This window comes from Lepidothrix coronata, unplaced genomic scaffold (assembly GCF_001604755.1).
Source record: "Lepidothrix coronata isolate B3197 unplaced genomic scaffold, Lepidothrix_coronata-1.0 Scaffold182, whole genome shotgun sequence".
NCBI lineage: Eukaryota > Metazoa > Chordata > Aves > Passeriformes > Pipridae > Lepidothrix > Lepidothrix coronata.
Genome location: NW_016690362.1, coordinates 1291895 through 1306955, shown reverse-complemented (window position 1 = coordinate 1306955; position 15061 = coordinate 1291895). Strand labels below are relative to the sequence as shown.

The 15061-nt window shown below is 41.1% G+C and overlaps 1 protein-coding gene across 7 annotated transcripts in view; it reads left to right on the top strand.

Moving 5' to 3' along the window:
* The window catches only part of SUSD6 (sushi domain containing 6), an 87126-nt gene that overhangs the window by 4712 nt on the left and 67353 nt on the right, over positions 1 to 15061 (top strand). For all 7 annotated transcript variants that reach the window (XM_017830642.1, XM_017830647.1, XM_017830648.1 and 4 more), the window contains exon 2: positions 2388 to 2480. The gene's annotated coding sequence lies outside the window, so the exon portion shown is untranslated. The remainder of the gene's footprint in view (positions 1 to 2387; positions 2481 to 15061) is intronic.

The window sequence follows — 15061 nt, the reverse complement described above, 5'->3', positions numbered from 1 at the left end:
ACCAGCTTCAATACTCTGTGTCTCTGTCCGTAGCTTCCTTAGCTTACGCTTTAAAAGGACCAGAACCATTTTGAAAACTTTAAAGCTGTTTACATTTTTCCTCAACTGATTTTCCTTCTAGTTTATAATTAAATGTTGCTGTGGTTTGCTGCTGTTCCTGTTTTTTTTTCCCTGCATTGATTTAATGGGATTTTGTAATAAAATGAGAGGGAATTGAAAGAATCTCTGATCAAAAACAAGTTTTCAGCTTGTTTGGGAATGAAGATAGAAGTTACGTTGGTGTATTGGAATCTCTTTCTGCAGGACTTCTAGGGGAGCATAACTTTAAGAGAGAAATCCTGTTGATACACTGGCTTTCAAAAATGTCCAAACAAACCAAAACCAAATGACACCCTTCCCAAATCCCCACCCAACTTCTGTAAGTGGGCTTGAGAATTATGTTCTTGCTCTATGTAAAATTACTGATTTTTCAATATTTAAACCTGCGAATTGAATTCTAACAGTAGCTGTTAGAGACTGCTTTGAGGGGAGCTGTAGTCTGTATGTGTAGTGTTAAACATATAAATTAGTGAAATGTTTGAATGTCTCTGATCTATTTAAGCTGTTTGGGTTTTCTCTTCTCTGTATATAACTTCCTAAAAGTCTTCAAGGATGATATATTAGAGCAGCTCACACTAATACAGTTGTACTGGGGGATATGCCAGAATCTCCTTTGGGTATTAGAGCCCATTTGAAAAGGCATTTTATTTGTTAGACCTAGTAAGGTGCTCTGATGTTAATTAAAACACCTTCCCCACTGCCCCCTTTAAAAGAAAGGATGCATACTGGGTATGTGTTGCTCTCTAATTAGCTAAAAACCAGCTGATTTGCAGTGAAGAAAACTTAACAGTAATTGATCCTTCTCTGCTGCATGTGAATTCATTATATTTGAAGGCTAAAACAGAAACTGCCTCCAAAATAGCCTGTATAGGTTAACCTTTGGTATTGGTGCTCAGACTGAGGAGAACCCCTTCTGTGCCAAAACACCAGCCTGGAAGGGTGATTGACATCTCTGCTTTTCCAGGGAAGTGTCAAAATTGCAGAGCATTACTCAGAGGGTATGAAACCTTCACTTCTCCATCTGCTGCCACATATGCCACTGGTGAGCCAGTGGCCATATGTGTGATCATCCTGAAAGCTTTAAAGCCAGCTTCTCTCCAAGGGCCCCTCACTCCTTTTGGAAGTCCAAAAAAGGCATACTGCTTGCTTCAGGAGAAGGAGGCTCCTGTTTTCCCCTTAGGAAAATTGAGTAGTGTCTTTATAAAGCTAAAGCATTATTGCAAAGAGCCGTGTGATCCTGAAATGCTGCAAACTGGTTCTGTGATATGCAACGAAAGTGTGCTGGAAACTCATTGCAGGCTTTGCCCTGGTATATGGGTAAACTACAAAACTATACAGGCTTACTAACAGATCTATTAAACATTTCATGGGTATGGGGAGCAAGGTTATAAGATGAGGGGTTGTGTCTTTGGGTAAGCATGTGAGAGATACGAAGAGCAGTTTGCTAGGTTTACTTTTCATTTCATTAGCTATGAGAATCTCCATCTCAAGTCTGTTTCTGGTTTCCTGTTTTGCAGGGCTTGCACACATCTGAGACTTAAAACGCTGACATTTAAATGTGACAATAAAATGTTTAGCAACAAAGGATATCTTTAAGCAGGCTAGACAAAAATTCCTTTCAGCTGCATGGCTTTTACTTTCACTTGGATGACCAGTTTGCCCAGTTCTCAGTTTGTTGTACTTTCTGAAATGGAGGAGGTTACCTTATTGATAATCATCTTTTTAAGTACTGAAATTTTTAGCACTAATACTGGATAAAGAGGGTGCGTGGGGTGATAAGACAATAAAACATACCCATGAATTTTGGCACTGTAGAAATAAATTTCCTTTCTCCTATACTTATTTGGGAAGTATGCAGTATTGCAATCTCTGATATGTGTGTATCTGATGGCTGGACTTGATGCAGTTTTAATGTGTGTGTTTTAGGTAACTTTCGGGGAGTTTCTGTCCCACTGAAAAAAACCCAACAACAAAGCTTGAGTGCTGCTGAAAAATTATTTTGGTAACACTCTGCTATGCTTGAAACTGTTCTCTTCTCATACTTGAGATTTTTAAATGGAATATGTGAGGGTAGATTGCATATTCTTTGATTCTGAGTAACTTGTGCAGTACATCTCAGACCCAGATCTGAATTTTGTGCATAATGTCTGTTCCTGAAGCATAGCTATGTGCCTGTGTCCTAAAAACAGTAGAGCTACTTCTACCCCTCAAGCCTCCTGCTCTTTTATGTGAGAGTGCCCTTCTCACCCCCTATGTATTCACAGCTAATACTTACTCTTTTTGTGCAGTCCTAGGTGTGTGAATCAACCTATCCTCACTGAATCCTCAGTTTAATCTTGCTAACTTGACAACCATTGTATACCAGCCTGTGTCAACACCAGGTAAGATGAAAGCTGATGCTGTTACTCTGTTTTGCTTTTTAAACCTGCATTTTGTCCGAATGCCATGACTCTTCTGTAAACTAGTGTCAGAATGTGCTGCCTTCCACGTTCTCCTACAGCGAGACAGCCACTTGCTAGCAGCACTAGCTTTCGAAACAGGAAGTATTCTAAAATGTTCTCAGGGTCTAACTCCTTTTTAGCCACGTGTTAGTATTTTTCCCGACACCTCTGTTAGCCTGGGTTTTGTGGTGTTCAGGTACGACAAGCTATGGGTTTTTTCCTTGTATTCTTCACTCCCTTACTTCTCCCTGGTTTAGTTGTAGAAACTGTTAAAAAGTCCTTCCTGCCTTCCAGAGTTAAGCATGCATGATAAAGTCACCTGTACTATCTGACCTTTTCTCTTGAACAGAAAATGGGTTTTGTTTTGATTTGATTTTTTTTCCATACCTGCTCCCAAATGTTACCTTTGAAAACCTTTCACAAAGGGATCTTACTTGTGTATTTTATGTTTTAGTTGTAAAAAAAACAACCACAAAACAAAAAACCTGGTATGTTTTTCAGAGAATTAAACAGAAGAATTTTTGGACCTCATCCTTTTATCCCCCTTTAGAGAAGGGATGTAGATTGGAGGGGGGTGAAATGGGGAGGAAATCCCTTTAATGCTTTAAACAAGGTTATTATCCACTGCTCTGGGAGAGTCCTAGTGCTGACAAACTAATGTGAGCCTTTGTTCTGATGCTAATCAAGATAGGGCTAATTCTTCTGACTACGCCCTGTTCCCCTCAGATCCCTTTAGCAGTGATAAGGCATTAAGCTCCTTTGCTACCTCTCTTTTTCCTGTCCCGCCTGTTGTCCTTGTTTTCTGTAACTGCTACCTTGAGTGCAAAGACTCTAGTTTTAAGAGGGTCTCATTAGGAATGATCATTTAAATATTTTGAGATTTTTTTTTTTTTGGGTGCTCCTGGGTGGTATTTTTACACTTCAGTTTAATAGCTATCTTGGTGGCTCTGTATGTGTTTATTTTTTGTATCATTACATAATCCCCCCCCAATTTTCTGTCGATGCAAGACACATTGGACTTGTATATAGTGGCATCTTTTGGTACATGTTGGAACATGTCACTGATAATTAGAAGTAATTTTTCATTCTGTCTCTTCTTGACCAAAGCAAAGAAATATTGTTTCTCAGATGCTTTTGAGTACTCCTTAAGAGACCAACTTCTGATCACTAGTCCAAAGAGCTCTGTAAGTTTTCTAGGGTGTGTGCAACCTACATACTGTTTTGATTATGCAGATGATCTGTTCTCAGTATAAAGATAATCTGCACAGCAGCAGGGAGATGAGCTTGAAGCTTAGGTGTACAGTGAAATATGACTCTGCACGTGATATAACAAAAAATAGGGCCTCTTCACTAAATCTTATGTGTGGCTATGGGGAAAGGTCGGTTGTGAAAATATGATTAGGTCTGATGTGAAATGCTTGCATCAGGCAAAGCCGTTTAAAAAATATCATGCAGATCAAGAAGAGAAGGGAAGAAGTGTTCTGAGTTAGCCTCTTTAGCCTTTCCTTAGCAGTAAGAAGCTGATGAGAAGCTCATCCTTGTGCTTCTAAAAGCAGGTGTGCTAGTATAGCAGCATGGTTTGTGATAGTGGGCTCTCTGAGGATAGATGGTGGCAATCTTCTGTGGATAATCTGTCCTGGGTCTGGCTGAGCTGGCCTTCCAGTGAATTTGTAAGGGAGTTTGCCATCTTTCACTAAAGACTGTTCTCTCTGCAGGGTGGTTCGAGACCCTCTTTGGTATCAGTACAGAATAGAGGGATAGGAGGGATTTAGGCAAATTAAAGATCTTCCCTAGAAGACAGAGATTGAGTGTGTCTACACAGGTAGCATATGTGTATTGGCACAGTGCTCTCATGTTTCATTTTGATGGAGAGTGTTTTTTCCTAGTGCAGAATTGGAAAAGTCCTACAGTGATGACATAAAAATCTGATCTCTTTGCAAACAGCACGATTTTTGCCTGTGTAGGCATATAGAATGTCTAGATAAGCTGAGCTCAAAAACGTGTGCGAAATGGTGACGGTGTGGAGAGAGTAAGGCTCCATCAGAAGATGCTCGTCTGAGGAGACTGATTGAAGTGCTTTTTGCTAGTGACTGTGCACAGATGGGGAGTGTGCATTTCAAAGGTAATCCAGTGTGGCTCCTTGATGTAAACCTGTGTGGAAACATTAGCTGTAGGAAGGAGTTTATCAGCACTTTCGAACAGTTCCAGTGTTTTTAAAGTTGATTCTGTTGACAATATCCTGAAAAGACATCACTACCAGATGCAATGTGACACATTTTATGTGGGTAAAATTATGGGCTAGGCATAACTGCCTTGGCCTAGCACTACTAACCCAACAAATGTTAAATCCCAGAAATGCTCATTTTCAGAGTAAAGATTGCTTTTATGACCTGAAAATAAAAACAGGAACACAGAGGTGGTGTTGGTTTTATCTATTCTCTACTCTTGATTTGCTTATGCAAGGCATTTCCTGCAAATGGGTGCCCTGTACTTAGTTATTGTATTCTACTGGTTTTCAATGTCCTGATCATCTTCTGTGATTTGAAACAATTATAGTGAAATGTGTGTATGAGAAAGACTGCAACAAGTCGCAGTACAGAACACGGGATTCCTCTCTCCTATTATTTTAATCCTGTGAAATGAAAATGTTTTTACTTTCTTAGTTTTGTGGCTGTTTTTTGGGTTTGGGGTTTTTTTTTGGTCCAAGGTAGTATATCCTTTTCAAACTCCAGAGACATATGGCACTTTTAGTATTAAAAATTAAGGAAATGGTACAGAATATTCAAAATTGATTTTTTTTTTTCTCTGCAAATACTTTCTTTCTTGTTCACTGATAGGAGGCCAGAGGGAACTTCCTCTGCTTGTTTCTTTGTGTATGACCTGAGGTGGTGTGACAGTAGTTCGGGTTTTTAGTGGGGATTTTTGGTGTTTCTTTTAAAGTAACTTGTAGACCAGCTTAACCTCTGTGAATCTTTGGTTTAATCTTTGGTAGACAGGAAGGAATAGAGGTTTTCAGCAGCCACCATGTCCTGGAGACAGGATATTGTTTCATTTAAGTGATGACAGTCACTTCTTCCCACCTCCCCCCAGTATTTTGTGGAATGGACACTTGTTGATTTTAATTTTTCATTTGTATTTATCCCTTATTGTGAAGACAGAGTTTTAATTAGCATAGCTTAGTCATCAACTAACATATTGCAAAACAGCTCTTTGACTTTTGATGTGACAAACCACTTGCTGTGTGTGAGGGGAAGAGAATTCTTCCCCCCCCCCGCCACATAGCCTTGTGCACTGTGGCTGATTCCCCTCTGACTCAGTTACCTTAACAGCCAGTTGTGTTTACAGGTAGACCTGAGCATCTTGGGAAGTGCTTACATCAAACTAGCTGGTGATCAGGTGTCTCACCTAACCTTGGAGTGGCAGGTTGGAATCCAGCACTACTTGTATGTATTATTTTCCCTGTGACTGTAGTAGAGGATCAGGCACTGACCATGTGCTCCTAAAACATATGTTCCAGTGACCCAAGCTGGGTTCAACTGGAATGTATAGATTGAGGTATTCCTTCTTTACAAGAATGGATCCTTTAGTTGAAAATGAAGGCATGCTTGAGGGAAAGGGTGTTGCCTATGTCCTTGGCAAACAGTGGCTGTTTAAGGAAATTGGCAGTATAACTGGTCTACTATCACACTTGCTGAAGTTCTCTCTTCTCTTTGCCTTTCTAACAGGAAGGACCCTGCAGTTCATGATAGAAAGTAGTCTTCACTAGTTAAACAAATCTGTTTTAAGAGTCACAAGAAAAGACAGCTATTTGTGGTGGGCATTAGAACTGTTGATATGTAACTTAGTTCTGGGACAGGGACTTGTCTCTGTGTTGTCAGAGTGGCAGTTTTATGGCAGCAAGAGCCTGGGGTGAACTCATCCATATGAAATATTCATCTGAAAAAGAATTTTCTACATCAGATCTACTATTTGAGAGGTATGTCACCTGAAGATAGCCTTGTTGCAGTATAGGTTGGAATCTGTCAGTACCTCTTTTTTAAGTTTTAAATGATTCACAGAAAACATCTAGATTTTTCAGAACAATTTGTGTGTTGGTTTATTTTTTTTTTAAGCTAGAAACAGACTGCCTTTCATGAAATGTGTGGCAGCACAGGAAGTTGGGAAAGGATATGTGTATTGTACTTTCAAGACTTTTGAAAGGGCCTGAGCACTGAAGTTGGAAGAAATTGAAGCATTTGAGTGGCTGAATGTTAAGAGTTGGCACCAATATATTTCTGACCTCTGGCAATATGGCTGAGAAAATAGTCCTGGTTACCCCTTGTAGGTTGATCTCTGTCAGCACCAACCAACACACCAGTACACAGCTGGAGATGGTGGAAAAAAACCACTGGGCACAGGTACACAGGTCAACCAAGGCAACAAAGTGAGGACTTGAGTCAGAAATACTGTTTCTTACAGAATGATGAACAGGCTGCAGCCTCTCCAAGCGTTGCTCCAGACAAGCCTAGCTGAATTTGAGATATATAGTAAGATTTATTTTTTTTCTTTGAGGTACTTGATGACAAGCAACTGTACTTGGTAAAGCAAGCTGTTTGTAGTCCTCCCGCATTGAGCATTTAGTTGCAGTGTAACCAATTCCTGCTGTGTCAAGCATACATTGATTTTGGTTTTTCATGCCAATTCTTTAACAGGCTCCCAATACATAGGGGAGTTTTGCACCCTCTTTCTACTTTTGGTACCTCCCACTGACTGTTCAATTTGTTTAATCCCCATGAGTGGTGAACTTCACTGAATGAGTACAATAACAGTGGGGGGTTTTTGTCTTTCATGCCATGAAGATCAGTATCAAGTGTAAAATCAGTACATTTTATCTAGATATTTTTTCCTCCAGGACTTGCAATTATCTTAGTCTTTCTTGTCTTTGAGTTCTTCTCTATCACCCTCTTGGATATGGAGCTAAAAATTTACATGATAATGGTAGAATTTTCTCTAAGTGTAGAAGGCAGCCGGTTTTTCAAATTGAAAAAAATTTTTGCATGTAGGTGAGGTTCAGGAGGAGCCAATAAGATGTATTAAGCCAGCTTTAAAAAGCCTGCTTAAAATATTAGTATACTGGGATGATCCCATGAGTTCAAGTAGAGTTACTTCAGACTTGCACCGTTAAGGGTGATTGTTGTTACAACCCTCTGTACCTGATGTCTAAAAGACTACTGCAGAGATCCTTTCCCCTTTTTGACAAAGGGAGAGAAAAGAAGAATATTGCACCCAGAGGGTGTGGATATCCATAAACTGGATACTGAGAAAGGTATTTGACTTGCACTTGCCTGTGAGAACAGAGACTGACAGCTCTGGAGGCTGGGGTTCTTTTAGCCTCTCAGGAGAAAAACAGGAGTTTGGGAAAGGTGATTAGTGTAGGCAACATTAATGTAAGCTTTGTATAGTGCCATGAATGTTGGGTAGTTGTTGCCCAGGCTTTTCTTCGTGCTTGCTGCCTATCAAAGCATCTGCAGGAAATGGCACAGTAAACTAGATGAGCTTGTTTTGGTCACCTGTGAATTTTTGCACAGCAATATGCATGCAATTTTTGAGGGTGGATCAGTTTCCTCAGTATGCATTTGTCTGTAATGGAGAGGTAATATCCATTAAATGAAAAAGCACATAAAAATGTAACTAATTTAAATTGAACTAGCCTGTTTCTTTTACATGAAGTTACTCTTAAGAAGTTGATGATCTGGTACATTTGGAAAGACAAACCTTGGAACAATCTACCAGTCTCCTAGTGTCCAGGAACTAGCTCTTGGAATGAGACTATGTCACTTAGCTTTTGTGAGGAAGAATTATTTGGCCATAGGTTTTTGCCTTTAGGCTGTGTTTGGCAAAAAAAGTTCTAGGTAAATTCCAAATTCAATCCAGTTTGCTTTCTATTGGTATTAAAAGCTTAAGTCCCATTCTTTCTCCTTGGTCTTTCTGTGAAGAAGATATTGCTGGGGTGGTGAAACTTGCGCTTGAATAACTTGTCAGTGTTCTATAGGTAACTCTCTGTAACAAAAGATGAGCTTTTTTGATGTCTTCTGGAACAAGAAGAGCTAAAATAGCTAAAGTACAGAAGCAAAAGCTCATTGAGTAAAAATTATTTGTGGATTCACTTCCACAATTAATGACTGTTTATAGTGTAATGGGGTGTAATGTGGGGCTGCTGCACATCTTGTACTGTGGTGTGCAAATTCATTATGTTGTGGTTTTCCCAATGTGTGGCTGTAAGGCTGCCAAGCTTTCAGCTGCTGGTGTGAGGATGTGCCAGCCACACCTGGCTCAAAGGGAGGTGGTGACCTTGTTGGTATGCAGAGCATGGGCGGCCACGGGGAGGAAATGAGTTTAGGTACTGCATGGGGCAGGATGGCAGGCATTGGCATTAGTGTAGCTAGACACAGAAGCTGTTACTCATTTAGTCATTCACTCCCAGGTAAGGTACCAAACTTGGGAATATATGGCTGCTACCTGGAAAGAAAAACAAAATCTTAATGTGGAAATACTGTTCTTGGGTGGAAAATGTTAAGGTAGAAAGAAGCAGAGAGGAGGTTTCTGCTTCTGTGTCAGTAGTGGCTTCTGGAGTGCTATGCTCCTGGAGGTCAGGCTGTGAAGGTGCACATTTTGCTGTAGTGGGCATTAAATAAACCACACAGTTTATCCAGAATGCAAACATGCAGTGATAGCTATACTACAGAGAAAGATTTGTATGATTCTCTGTTGAACCCCAAGATACTTTGTCCTGTGGTTTTGGCTTGAGATACCAAATTGTAGGTATTTTTCCAACTGTTTAGGTTGGAAAAGACATCTGAGATCGAGTCCAACCATTAATGTAGCACTGCGAAGTCCACCACTAAACCATGTCCCTGAGTGCTCATCTACGCATCTCTCGAACGCTTCCAGGAATGGTGATTCCACCACTTCCCTGGGCAGCCTCTTAAAATGCTTGACAAACCTTCTATCGTAGAAATTTTTCCTAATAGACAGTTTAAACCTTCCTTTATGCAATTTGAGGCCCTTTCCTTCTGTCTTACTGCTTGTTACTTGGAAGAGACTGAATCCCACCTCACTACACCCTCCTTTCAGGTAGTTGTAGACGGCAATAAGGTCTCCCCTGAGCCCCCTTTTCTCCAGACTAAAAAACCCCAGCTCCCTCAGCTGCTCCTCATAGGACTAATGCTCCAGACACAGCTTCCTTGCCCTTTTCTGGACATGCTCCAGCACCTCAATATCTTTCTTGAAGGGAGGTGCCCAAAACTGAACACAGGATTCAAGGTGCAGCCTCATCAGTGCTCAATACAGGAGGATGATCAGTTCCCTGATCCTGCTGGCCACGCTATTTCTGATACAGGCCAGGATGCCATTGGCTTTCTTGGCCACCTGGGCACACTGCTGGCTTGTGTTCAGTTAGCTGTTGACAGCACTCCCAGGTTCTTTTCCTCTGGGCAGCTTTCCAGCCACTCTTCTCCAAGCATATAGCACTGCATGTTGCAACCCAAGTGCAGGACAAATGTCCAAGAGGTTGTACTTGTCTTTCTTCTGGAGGAAGGTGAATTTGATCTCTTCCTGGGCTAGACCTTACCTCCTTTTGCATCAAACAGAAGCACTTCCTCGCCAGGCTTCATTGGGCAGGATTGCTGAAATATCTGGTGTTCTGAAAACAAAAAAATCCTATTGCTGTGGGGTTTCTTAATGCCTCATGAGCAGTAACTACATAAAGGGACTTGGTCAACTGGAAATTCCTATATTTAAAAAAATTTTTCAAATATTCATGTAAGATTATGAAAAAATTTAGGGGGTGAAATGTTACCTTCACTTTTCAGGTCATAATGTGCTCATTGACATAGGTATTGTCATTTTGGTGTCCCAAGAACAAATCTGGTCCCTCCAGATTTGAAGGCTTGGCTATGCTTCTGCTCTTCTTTGTGCTGCATAAGGTAATGAACAACTGAGTTGTCCTGTATCTAAAGTTCAGACCTTGGCAGAGGAGCCTGAGGACATTGTTAATACCTGAACCTTCTTTTAATTTTCAGAGGAAAAAAAGTCCTTTAATTACTGGGTAGATGGTAACTGAGGATCAAAGTGAGACTTTTGAGGCAAAGTTTAGCAGCTTACAAGGTAGAAGTAATAATGGCTCTCCTTGCTAATGAAATTTAATGTTGGGACTACAGAACTGAGGACAAACTTGAGAAAAGACAATCTAAAATTTTATCTGTCCTGTGATATACCAACCTTCCTCCTTGGCAGAGGGCAGGTGCCACATGCAGAGGCATTTCAACCACTGCTGCTTTCTGTAGTCCCGTGTGCTTGTGTTGGGGTCTCACACACAACTGCTGGTCTGCTCTGACCTTTTCTTCTCAGGCTTCCACATGCAAAGGGATCATGGTGTCCAGCTCTGGATTCAGGTGATCCTAAAAATAGATCATCTGTCCCAAGATTTGCACAGGAAAACAATAGATTTTGTTTGTCTCCACAAAATCTGCCTTTTCTGGAAACTGTAACAAGGCTGCTACAGTTTGATCACTGTTAGCCACAAGCAGGGTTAATGATACTAGACAAAAAAGAGCCTAGGAATATTTGTTGTGGAAGTCCATACTGAATCTCTTCCAGTGCTCTTTGGTGTACTAAAATCTGTGCTACAACCTTTCTGATCTCCAAGACTATTGATTGCCCCCTGTGTCTGAAAATGCATTTAATTCTGCAATGCTTTTATAGGCAGTAGGTCTTCCTTTTCACATGGAGGAAATAGAGACTATAGATCATGCTGCAAATTGATTGCGAGGAACTTCTGGTGACATGGAAAATCTTAAATAAGAATAACTTAAACCATTTCCAGAAGCATGAGTTGCAGAAGGCTTTTGAGTCAGCAGCCTGCATCCATCTTCCAGCTTCTGTAGAAGTTTGCTACACAATACAAGTGCACTGTTTCTGCTGCAGTTTAGTGTGAAATGTATCCTTTTATAGTAGGATCATCAGTAAATGATGGAAGGCAAAACATGTAAGAAAGTGACGCTTTGTTCTACAAACTTATCATCAAAAGCCAGCTTTTATAAGCATAAAGATGAAGCTTCTGGTTCTAAGGTGAGACTGCTAACAACTTCTTGGTATATACTTAGTCTGACAATAGCTAAAATTCTGATACTGCATCTCTTTTTGCCTCTGGCACTTTCTGGCTGTGGAGCTGTTAGCTAGATAGTTGCTGTCTGCGTCTCTTCTGTGCTGTATTGGTTTTTCCACTTGCTGCTTGGGCACAGATTGAAGCCTTGAACTCTACATGAGAGCTATACACTGGGTACCTGGGAGACTGCCTCTTCATCTTCTTGTAGGCAGATGCTTGGCTCTGCTAGAGACACTTTTGGATTACTCTGTGTAGGAATGTTCATCTCTGGCTTGCTTGCCTTAATTCCCTTCTACAGACAGAAAGCAAATAAAAAGTGAGATGTGTGGGTCAGGGCAATAATATGCCTGGACTCAGACTGGAGTGTTTTAAAGGGATGGAGAAGGGATGCTGGAAAATATTGTGACCTGAATGGATCTGGGAAGTAATGCTGGCAGTAGTTAATCTGGCCTGTCATTTTCCATTTTACTTACTCCTAGCACTTAATTGTCAGAGTAAGCTTTTATACTGTGTTCTCTTTGTGGCTTAGACTGCTCAGCACTGCTGCAAAATCCTTCTAATCTTTTTTGCTGTCTTTTGCAATGAAAATTCTATTGACAGAGTGAATACTTGAATTCCAGAGAGCAAGTGTGGATTCAGACTTGGGAAAAATGAAGAACCAGCAAATATGGCAAGATCTTGTTGGGAGGGAGGGACTCTTACGGAGGTGAATTAACTTGTGTGCTGTATCTTGACAGCTGTTGAAGACCTTTGCTAGTACCAGTTGTCTTTTCTGCTTTCACAACTAAATGGTACTCACCAACAGGTGTTCAAACAGAAGACGACCTTGTTGATCTGTTGGTTTGGGTTTTTTTAAGAGAAAATGAAGATGCATTAAGATTGTCCCTCTTGCCTTGTAGCTTTGCTGCATGGCAGACCCATGTGCGGGGTAGCACTGCAGAAGTAGAAGCTTTCTCAGCTAGCATGCTTGTGTTCTGTAGGATGTTAGAAGACATTGCTGTCATGCATCTGGCCTCACATTTGTCGAAGAAAGATGTGTTTCTGGGTGCTCTGATTGGAACCGACTGCGTTAGTTGCAATTCTGAGCAGTGCTTTCAGGGACTGAAGATGGCTTCACGATAGCAGTTGAGACTTACTGTGTTAATCGTGCTTACTGTTGCCAAATGCCTTGCAGCTCCAGAGTGTAACTGTGATCTGCTGGTGACAAAACTGGTCTTTGTGTTGCTGCTCTGACTGGGCTGTGGACAAACCAGGCTTATGTTAGGATTAAGCAAAACTCCTACATGAGTGTTCTCATTCTCCTCTTTCTGGCATCCTAATATGAAAAGTGCCCTGAGCTTGACTGTCCAGGCCAGAATACTGACTGCATCAGTTCCTTGGAAAGCCAGATCTAGACTGCGAATGATGGGGCTGTAACAGGGAAAGGGGAAAGGCATTTTGCCTCTTAACTTGGAAGGAATGACCTATTACTTTTGCTTTTAAATATGAATGAACTCATTCTCCTTTCATCAGATACTAACCATATGTTATTCCTGGTAAAAGCAGCAGATGTTCCTCTCCTGCTGTGTTTTGCTTTGTTATACAAATTCTCTTTGTTTTCTTTCTATCCTGTCTGCAGTGGGCTGTACTATTATTCATCTTCACTGTATGAGATTATTGCCCTGAATTTCTAAATATGCATTTACAAATAAGTCGGGAGTTGCATGAAATGTTGCTTGGGTGGTGGATCTAATGTGTCTGCATGTATAGGTGGTAACTGAACCCTGTGTTCTGGTTAAGTATGCTCAGCTGAATAGTTTCTCCTTCTGTTTTGCTGTTACTTATGGCCTCTGCAATTTGTTCTTCAACATAAAACAGAATGTTCCACCCCACCTTCTTTGTGGTAGTTTGGTTTTGGTTTGCTAGTGAATGCAGTTTCTTTGCAAATCTGCATCACTTTTTGTCCAAGAGCAGCATTGTTCTAGTGAGAGAATGGGGATACTTTTGCACATAAATGTTTTTTTTTCCTATGTTCTCCATAGGAGTGTACTCCTCTTGTGTACTCATGAGCTGCTGTTCCAGTCTACTAAGGAAGAGTAGGCATATGGAGGTGGACTGCAGCAGACAAATGTCTATGAATGCTAGAGAGACCATGGCATTCCATAGTCTGGATGCAGGAATTTGAGGATTGCACCCATAAACAGTTGTCCTCTGTTGCGTCTTTGTTTGGATGGAGTATGAAGCACTTGACAAAACACTCAAACTTCAGTCCTTTTTGGTGACAATGACTCAGGTGTTGTTGCATTGCATTGTATTCTTAGGAGTCCTCATATGGGAAGGGGCATGTTACTTTGCCATTGGAAATCTGTTGCCCTAAGGCAGTGTATGAGGCTGGCTGAGCCTGCGCTGCCATGCTGACCTGCAGTCTATCACACGTGCAGCTGAAACAGGCATGGTTATGAACTGAGCTCTTCTGTAGGCTATTTATGTGGGCATGGTTGAAAGCAGCTTCTTTTCCTTTCCCTGTAAATCTAGCCATGGTCAAAATTTATTTCTTTTCCCTTTTCAGGGACCCCGCCTGCTGGTTTTCTGTGCAAAGATAAGCACATGTCAGTTTTGACTAAGATTTATGTGTCATATTTACTAAGAAGGGTGTCAAACAAAGGAGAATGCAGTGGTAGATTTTTTTTCAGATTTGTAGAGTGAGAAGGATTTGCTGTTAATATCAAGGAGGCTGTCATGATTTAGCAGTAAAAATTTGTCCATGGTACAGTGAGGTGATGACATTGCTTAAGATGAAGCAATTGCTAGCTTTGTCTTTCCTTTTTGAGAGAATGCAGATGGCAATTGTGGAACAGTTCAAAGTGTGTGTGGTTGGTTGTGCTCCCTGATTAATGTGGTACTGAGAAGAGGTGCTAGCACAGGTCTTGTGACCAATCCATTGGTATCTTGTCTCTTGCTTTACTTTAGAAGGCTTATGGCAGTGATATGGGTCGATTTCCCCTTTGGGGAAAGCATGAACCTCTAGAGGAGGGATTCTGTCCTTCTGGTGAAGAAAACAGGTGGGGAAGTGCTTATCTCAGGGCCCAAGGGGTTTGCCTCAGACCATGCACTGAAGAAACCTGTGGTACAGAACTGCCCTTCCTGTCTGTGTTCAGAAACCACTAGGTCCTTTCTGGAAGACTTGTGTCTAGGTGCTCTTGGGCCTGTTGTTTTCTGTTTGATGCTGTAAGTCACCTGTGATGGTGTATTTGTACACTCCGCTTAGCATGTGAGAGCTTATAGTTGCTACATTCAGTGACACAAGGTGGTCTTGTAGGCAGCTGTAACTGCAAAATACAGTCACTTGCAGGTATTTCCAAATTTAGTGTGATCCCTTGGCAGAGCCAGTCAACAA